The sequence below is a fragment of the Musca autumnalis genome, unplaced genomic scaffold, assembly GCF_047663935.1.
Source record: "Musca autumnalis isolate F117 unplaced genomic scaffold, ASM4766393v1 scaffold_4, whole genome shotgun sequence".
NCBI classification, from domain to species: Eukaryota; Metazoa; Arthropoda; class Insecta; order Diptera; family Muscidae; genus Musca; species Musca autumnalis.
This window is the reverse complement of record NW_027411977.1, coordinates 20741031-20750807: the sequence shown is the minus strand read 5'-3', so window position 1 is coordinate 20750807 and position 9777 is coordinate 20741031. Positions and strand designations below refer to the sequence as shown.

Genomic DNA, 9777 nt, shown 5'->3' with positions numbered 1-9777 from the left:
CATCAGGGATTTTATTTTCGGTTTTTCTTTATCGACTATCGGTACACATCTCTTCTTGCTCACAACTAATTTCCAACGCATCTTCTAACACTATTTCTGTTGACAAAAGCCTAACACAACCGTTTTTCCATTACTAAAACTGAATTTTGTCATGTCGTCATTGATGATACATTATGGGAAGCATTATTTCCAACACTGTTCAAAATATCCAGATTTTCTTATATCCACTATACTGCTAAATATGTTTGTTCATTTTAGAAGAAACCGTAAAATTTTGTGAGTTGGTGGATTTTTATTTTTGCTATTCGACATAACAGCGTCCATTATCCGCCCCACTAAAATTGTGTTTTTTTGTTGATAATGCTAATAATAATGTTTATTATTATAATTTCTTTAATTAAATATTTTTTTCTTAAATCAATTTGTTGAAATTTCTTTAAAGCTTACATTTATAAGCCAAGATTTTCTCATTATATTTTTTTTCATTTTTGTTGTTATTCGATGAATTATATTTTGCATTTTGTCTTTAATTATTTAAACGGAGATACATATTTACACGCAAGAAAAATGGCAACAACAACAATATATTGTTTTTAACAGAAATTAGGTGGTAGGTAGAACATTTTATTTTTATTTAAGTATTTTATTAGAAATTTCCTTTAGAAAAGCCAACAATAAAAAGGAAAACAATACGAGTTATGTAAGATGATTTTAGCAACATTTTAAGGACCAAAAAAAACGAATGAAAAATGAAAGTCAATAAAAACAAGTTTTAAACATTTATTTCTTTAACATTTTTAAATTTTATTTCTTTTATTTTTGAAATGTTGTGGGTATTCTTTTTTATAATGTGCCGTTTCCACGGTATACCATTCGCTCTCTATTCGTTGTTCAACCCTCAAATACGAATAAATTAGTTAATTCCCCATACAAAATTCTGTGAGTCAACGACAATTTTTCTACGTTGTTCACGTGGAAATACTCTCTGAACGACGAATAAATATGTCTCATCCCTAATAAATGAGCAAGGCACATTTATAGAAGCTAGAAGTGAAAATCAGCTGTATTTGTACTTTTATTTTGTAAATTTGGTTTTCAAAATGTAAACGGGTCTACTCATGATATTTAAAACTTCAAAATTTGCTACCATAAAATACTTCTTTTCATCTTAAACGTGTAATAAAAATGCCCTACGACAGTTCGGAATACTCCATATTTACATTTTGATTAAAATTTGATATTTCATTTGAAATTCAGAGTATTCCAATAGAAATTCAGAAAATGTCAATTGAAATTCAGAACTACTTTATAACGCCAGCAAGTCTCTCTGTAGACGTAAATATTTAAATTATATTTCCTAAATTGATTATTTTCTGAAAAGATAATTGAAGGGTTCTGAATTTCAAATGAAATATTCTGAACTTTAAATGAAATATTCTGAATTTTAAATGAAATATTCTGAATATCAAATGTAATTTCTGAATATCAAATGGAAAATCTGAGTTACAAATAAAATATCTGAATTTCAAATAGAATTTCTGAATTACAAATTTCTGAATTACGACTGTTATTTTCTGAAATAAAGTTGCAAATGGTGTAGTATGGAACTCCCGGTCCACACTAGCGTGAATTTCATTAAAAAATTTCATGAAATTAGGTGTTCTTCAATCGAATTCCCCACTACAACAATTTTATGATTTTACTCTACAATGGAGGTCGATCTAGAGACGCATAATTTCATGCAATTTTTTCAATGAAATCACTCTAGTGTGGACCGGGACTAAGAACCCCTAGTTTCATGCACGAATACAAAGTAACTGACGTTTATATACGTTTTTGGTGCTTGAGTACTCATAATGGTAAAAATTACTGCAAAACAGTATTTTGAAATGCTGGTTGAAAAAATGGAGGAGGCCCACCCAAACGTAGCTCGTGAAGTCAGACGTTTTGGCGAAACTAAAGCCACTTTTTATGAGGTATGGAAGGATGTTGGGGAGCAATTAAATAGTTGTGGTCCACTATTACGATGTACATATATCGATTATGGATAGCAACCCAACTTCAGTTGCGTTGCCCACAGTAAATTTAGTAATATAATTTTCTATTTTTATACCCTCAACCTTTAGGCTAGAAAGGAGGGTATATACACTTTCATACGGGCAAAATGTGCCTCATCGAAATAATGGTTTTAGACCCCAAGTATGTTTGGACGAAATGTGTTTCAGACAATTTGGAGTTGATTTAGCAATGTCCGTCTGTCTGTCTGGCTGGCTGGTGCGCACGATAACTCTAGAACGGATGAACCGATTCGGTTCAAATTTTGGCTTTCGTAATATTTTGTCCAAACTCAGTTTAAGTTCGAAGATGAGCTATATCAGGCCACTCCTTCCGGTACCTCCCCCACAAAAGTTCCAAAATGTTCGGAAAATTTGTGAGCATGATAACTCTTGAAGGGAGTAACCGATTTGGTCCATACTTTGCACATCGTGAAATTTCTACCAGACTTAGATGAGTTTCCAAAATGAACTCAATCGGTCCACTCCTTCCGGTACCTCCCACACAAAATTTCGGATAAGTTCAGATTAGGACCTGCTCTCGAATCGCTTTGGTGTTTGTTGCAACAACTTGTATTCATTGCCCCACATACGACGGTACAAGTTTCATCAGGGGCAAGTCCATACTTCCTGAGAAAATATCCTGAAAGATGCGAAAAGCCCCTATAACACCGTGTGTAGTGGATGGAGGGCAAGATAACTCTCGAACGGATCTGCCGATTCGGTCCAAAATTTGGCCTTCGTAATATTTTGTCCAAACATAGTTTAAATTCGAAGATAAGCCATATCGTTCCATTCCTTCAGGTACCTTCCCCACAAAAGTTGAAAAATGTCCGAATTAGTCCATACTTTGGACATCGTGACATTTCTACCAGACATAAATGAGGCTCCAATATGGACCCTATTGGTCCACTACTTCGGGTACCTCTCACACAAAATTTTACTTAAGTGCAGTTTAAGGCCTGCTCTCGAATCACTTTGGTTTTTGTTGCAGCCACTAGTATTCACTACCCCCATTACGACGATATAATTTTTTTCAGGAGCAAGTCCATACTTCCTCAGAAATCATATATAATACCATGTGTCGTAGTTGGAGCGCACGATAACTCTCGAACGAATCAACATATTTGATTCAAATTTTGGTTCTTTGAATATTTTGTCCAAACTTAGTTTAAGTTCGAAGATAGACCATATCGGTCCACTCCTTCCGGTACCTCCCCCACAAAGGTTCAAAATTTTTCGCCAAGATTGTGGGCATGATAACTTTAGGATGGAGTAACCGAATTGAGTCAAACTTTGCTATTGGTAATATTACTTTCAGGCATAGATCGTGTTCGAATATGGACTAAATCGGTCCACTCATTTGGGTACCTTCCACACAAAATTTGAAAAAAGTATAGTTTAACAACTCCTCTCGGATCTTAAGGCCTGCGTACATAAGCTGCTTTGCCTGATTGCCTTGCTTACCTGCTTCATTTCTGACGTAATAAAAATAATAGAATAAAGACGAAATTTCGAACTGGGTTGCCATCAGTTGGAAATTGGGTCGGCCTTCTTTGTTCTTTTATTTTTTATTGAAGCAGCAAAGCAAGGCAATCAGGCAAAGCAGCTTATGTACGCAGGCCTTTATTAATTTGTGATGCGGCCCCTGTTACGACGTTGTAATTTTTTTTTCGTGGGCAAGTCCATACTTCCTGAGATAATGACCCAAAAAGGTCCAGAAAATCCTACCGGCACCACCTAACCTGGCTAATGTGTAAGTCCATATTTATATTAGGCAATTTCCCTTGCGGCAATTATCAGTTTGTCGTTGAGGGAGGGTGTTGACAAGCCAAGGGTTACCATATGCCTCACCTCTCTCTCCTTCAAACTGACAATTGCCGCAAGGAGAATTGCCTAATACAAATATGGACTAATACCCTAGACAGACGTCATAGTTAATTTGCATTAAAAATTCCTTAATTTGAATTAACTTTTTACTCTGACAGACGATAGTTTCAGCATTTATGAAACAGCTGTTTGTGTTGTTTGCTTGTACCTAGCAGATCATTTCATAAAATTGTACAAAGGTTCGCCAAAATATGCGAAACAAATATACTTTCTACCATTGGCTTCTTCACCACGATCATGCAAAAATAAATTTAATTTATTCGCGATATTTTTGAGTCTTTTAAATATTAAAAATGTCGCAAAACTCTAAAGGAACATTTAAAGAAGATATTATTTTCGATACCAAGGTGGGTAATGAAATGCTTGTGAAAATAAAAATGTTAAAAATAGATTTGATAGAAGGAGCTAAAAACGATTACCTGTTATTCTATTCGACAAAGACCACTACTTATTTGAAAGAAACGCGAAAATTTCTAATTTGTTTTCCTTTTTAATTTTCTTAAACATGGAAATTTGACAAAAGACAATTGATTTTCAATGCAAATTGTGTCTCAGAGCATGAATATGCTGTCTCTCCTACATGAATGTGGGCGCTCTTTTACAGCATTGCCATATTGAAATACCTAAATTCAGTTTAAATTTCCTTTCCTGATTCTGTGCATTAAGAATGTAGATAATGCACGAATTAATTTGAATTAAGGCAGTTAATGCAAATTAACGTTGTCGTCTGTCTAGGGTATTAAATAACCCTTTAAGAGAGAAATCGATTTAGCTCAAACTTTGTAAATCGTATTATTTCCTAAAGATTTGTATTAGGTCCGAATATGTACTACATCGGATCACTCCTACGGGTACACCCTACCCAAAGTTTGAAAAAATTGCAGTTTAAGGACTCGTCTTGGATCATTCTGAATTTTGTTGCAACATGCAGTTTTTTGCGGCCCTTTCCATCCTGGAAAATTTTCCCAACAGCTAATGGGTCGATTTTGCATTGCCACTACACTTGAGTTGTCAGTTGTCTGAGATGAAATGTTGTACCATTGATGTCAACTCAACTGGGTGGTCGATAAACATGTTATCGATCAGTGTTTTTTCAAACTTGTGACCTCTTTTCGCAAAAAAAAAAACTATTTTAAAAATTATTTGCGCTTTGGATAACTTTTTTGTGTATTCTGGACAATATTTTAATATTTTGGCTGAGTTTTCGAGCAAATTTGGAAAACAACCCAAGATTGGAATATAACCTGACCATTGAATCTTCGCCATTTTCTTTTTCAACTTTGCTTTAAAGTGAATCCAGACTCTCTGCCACTCTTCAGGTGTTCGTGTTGGAGGTCCATGGCTGTTTAAACTGTCCGAAATGGACCTCCGCGCTTCATCCGCTGTGGCTTTGGTTTCACCAAAAACCCGAACACCTCGGGCTAAGTTTGGATTTTCACTCAGTTTATCAATTAATATTTCGAACTGCTGTTTTGTCGTTATTTTCACCCAAAATTAATTAATGATGCAAAGAATCAATAATTGTTAACAACATGTTTATTTTTCCTTCTATTTTACTTCTTGTTTCTTCGAAAATGTTCACTGCAACTGAAAATTGGTTTCGTAACTTCAGTTGAGTGTCGCCATACGTGGATCAATTTTGACAACTGGCAACGCCACTCAACGATAATTGTTATCGATGATCGACCCCTAAAAAACCTACAGAAGTATTGTGTTAACTTTTTTTCTTCGGGTACGTGTCTGAGGGTATATCTCTGTCGGCTCAGCTGACTGATACGTTCTTACTTGTTTTTCATTCGTTTTGTTGGTCAAACTAAAAAATAAACCTTCACCTCAGTACCGATAACTCGTTATCGGCGATTATTTTCGATTGCTTTACGTAATATAAATTTTAGAGACGGGTCATGTCGGCCCAATCCTTCGGGTACCAACTACAACAACTTCTTTTAACGTTTCAAATTCGATCAGATGGGCTGATGCATCTTCCTTGGTAATTGTGCTATGAACAAAAATCAGCTGACTACCATTTAAAACCTCCAAAAGGTATATCAAAATGCAATGAGATTTGTACTGGATTTTTTAAATCCAGTCGAGGATTTATGACTAGTCTAAATGAGCTATAAGGACTATATAGGTCCACTCCTCTCACACAACATTATAAAAAATGATCGCAGATGTTTAGTTTTTGTTTACAACAATATACAATTTTCGGGGGAAAGTTTGCTTCTCTTCTTTATGTCATACGTCGATAAACGACTGACTGATAATTTTTCGCAGGCGATATCGCCTAAAAATCTTCTGCGTAACACCAACCTAAAGTAACTGTTTATGGAATGCGAATCGCGACCAAGATTCGCTGACGAATCATTTTGAAGATCTTAAGAAGAAGAAAATATAAACAAAAAATTAAAGAAAATTTATTTTTCAATTTTCTTTGTTTTTTGTTTCTTTCATTTTTTGTCATTGATTTTTATACTTTTTGTTTTATTTTCTGATTTGTTATAATTGTTTATCATTCCTTATGACATAGTGGTTTATACTGCTTCTCGGGCCTTTCTTAATTCCACTTGGCAAAACCCAGACATGTACTACTATGTTTGTCAATACTCATAACGTGCCATTTATAACAAAGTTATGAAGAATGTGTATATGAGAATTATAAGCAACCAAATCAAAACTTTTAGTAACAATCGCGTGATCGGGGTTCGGAAGAATAATATATTATTCGCCTGCTCTAACAATAGCGGAACATAACACAACTTCGCGGAAAGATCGCCGAGAAGCATAACAGGTAATTTGTCGTAGCGATTGATTATAAACAATAATTTTTGAGAATCGTCTACAAATGGCAAATTACTCGCATGGGTGAATTTTATATAAAAATTCGCTAAAAGATCGCCGGAAAGAAGCGTTGAAGAAAAATTTGGTCGAAAAATCGTCCAACAATCTTCCAATGGTTTGCAGGGGACTCACCTATCAGACTGCATTTGTGATAGTATGTGTAAATTTTGGAAAATTTGAGGATGTATGTGTGATTCTTTCAAGGCTGATGAAAATCAAAATAGTTTTGATTTCAAAATGCACTCTTCTCCTTCACTACAATGTTCGCGGGAAATAGCTTTTAAACATCCATCCTCTGAATGTTAACTCGCCGTGAGTTTCGACTTTCTGACGTTTCAAATTAAAGGAGAGAGAGAGAGAGAGAAAACTCACGGGGAATGTACGTTCTGATTAAACCTGATATTTTTGTTGTTCACACAGTGCTCGTGTCTCCTTTCTTATGTACGGGACATAGTAGACTGAGGTTCAAATTATTGGGTGCGCGATTCTCATGCCAGATTGCGCTCCTGCTGCCTCATCGCTCGTCAACCGTCTAACTTCACATCTTTCTGGCTAGACCGATAAATTCAACATCATTTTCCGGACTTGGTTTTTATGTGGCATCATCATTGTCATACAATTGTATAACTGTAGTTTGGAAAAGTTGTCTTTTCATTATATGAGAGCTATTTTCATAACTCTACAACAGTTTTCCATGCTCGTATCTACCAGAAATAGTTTTATTTAAAAAAATCAAAAAAACCAATTATGGTGTAATTTGGAATTGCTAAAGGTAGTATGTATATCGTTACCTGAAACCCGCAAAGGGACGATATATACTTTGATACGTGAAAACTCATGTGTCAATGGTTTCAATGGTTGGTTTTACCGTACATGTATACATAACATTGCGATCAAATATCAATTGGGCACCCGCATGGTAGTAAGTAGAAGTTGGTCCATATCGGTCTACTCCTTCTGGCACCTCCCCCTAAAAGTTCAGTTATTGTCTTAAATGCAGCTTAGTATCAAATCTCGCTTCGTGTAAAATTTGTCAATGCAAGTCCTTAAGGTCCTGATTGCAACTTTTCGACAAATTGGCCCCCTAATGTCACAAACCCTTTTTTAATTAAAGCAATGGTATTGTATTCCCGTAGTCGCTGTTAGATATGAGAGTAGAATGTTCAGGCCCGATCCTTTATAGTCCCCGCACAAAAGTAATTTCAAGTTTGAGCTTTTATGTGCAGTTAATTTATTTTTTTGCGCAGGTAGTATCTAGCTCTCTACATAACAAAGGGGTAATTATGTTATTGACGAACTACAAAGACCAAAGATTCAAAAAACCGACTAAAATGGCGTTTTTGTTACGAATGAAGAATTTTACTCCTTTTGTATTTCTCAATGTGAGTCTTTTTTTGTCACATATTCTTAAGATTCGACTCAGAATGAATGAATGCAGAGAGCAATAAAAAATAACGCAATGTGTAATATAACTATCATCTGATTGTAAAAAAACACAACCAAGCACAGATCACCACCATAATTTTATTATCCCATACCCTAAGATGCAAATTAACAACATCATTTTGTACACAGACCGTTTGATACCCATACCCGCTCAATGTTTTTTGTTATATTTTATTACACAAATTTAAATTATTGATAGGTAATTAAACAGATCAGATGCCTTTGAAAAAGATGCCTTAACTCTCCCGAACAAGTTCATTCAGTCGCAAATAAAAACAAACAAAAAACAAGAATACAGAAACTCAAAACACACAGTGGATCGAATGAAAAAAGAAAAAACATTTATTTACAAATAAAATACAATTAAAAGAAATCAAAAAAAGAAGAAAAAACAAAAAAGTAAAAAAGAACAATATAAGGAACACAATTTTAAAAATACATGAAATAAAAAATTGTAAAAATATACCGAAAAAAGAACAAAAAAAACTTACTACTTAGTGGAATTGGTGGAAATAAAAAAGGAAACAATATACTACATACATAAATATGTATATAGTGAAATCTTACTATCAAACTTAGGATTAAATCACTCGTGTACATCTCTAATTGTCTATCTAATGGTTATCATCAAAATATAAAAGAATACACCTTGTTTGACTCCAAGCAATTGTAACACCTGTAGTAAAAACCAAAACCCGGAACAAAATTATATACTTAGAAATATCAATGTAAATTTCATTTATGACATGTCAAAATACACCACAAAACAAGAACAACACTAATCCCTTTTCATAAATATCTAAGCTCATTATAATTTTTATTAACACAATTTGTTTTTATAAGATAACTTATACATAATGTAATAGCAAATATTAATAATAAAAATAAAAAAAAATAAAATAAGAACTAAAACCATACATATAAAGTTAATACATTTTTAGCATAACAATTAAACAGTAATGATAATAAATACTGTTAAAAATCAGTAATGGTGTGAAAAATTAAAAAAAAAATAAACAAAAAATTGAAACCCAATAAAAAAAGTAAAAATAATAATTCATAATATTTTGTTTAGGTGTATGCAAAAGGAAATTAATGTGATAAACGAACAAAGAAACTATTAAAAATACAAAAAAATAACAAGTGCGAATTCGAATTGCAACGGTAAGAATTTATTTTACGCTGTCAAAAATAGCATGTGATGCAAATGATGATGCTATACGGGATTCATGGATCGAGTCCTAATGTCCTTAAAAATAATTTGCGAAAAATTAAGAGGGATTTGATCTATTCAAAATACCTATGTACCAAAGAATAAAGTAGAGAACAAGGCATATTGAACAGCTGTTCAAATATGAAATGTCAAACCCTTTGTAATAAAATTATTGTTGTAATTTTCCCAACAACATAAAAATAATTTTGAAATTACATATTGACTGACTTCCGTATCGTCAGTTGCTTTACAAATGACTGAAAATCAGCGAAGTATTATGTTTCTTAACGCCGTTGTACTTAACAACTACGAAGCGACTTGTTTCAAAGCATC

The 9777-nt window shown here is 33.7% G+C and overlaps 1 long non-coding RNA gene across 1 annotated transcript; it reads right to left on the bottom strand.

Annotated features, from left to right (window-relative positions):
* Window positions 1-346: 346 nt before the first annotated feature.
* On the bottom strand, window positions 347-3276 carry LOC141403497 (uncharacterized). Its single transcript, XR_012412818.1, has 2 exons — window positions 1782-3276; window positions 347-1620 (listed from the first exon to the last, which is right to left on the bottom strand). It is a non-coding gene; the product is annotated as an uncharacterized lncRNA (long non-coding RNA).
* Window positions 3277-9777: the final 6501 nt, after the last annotated feature.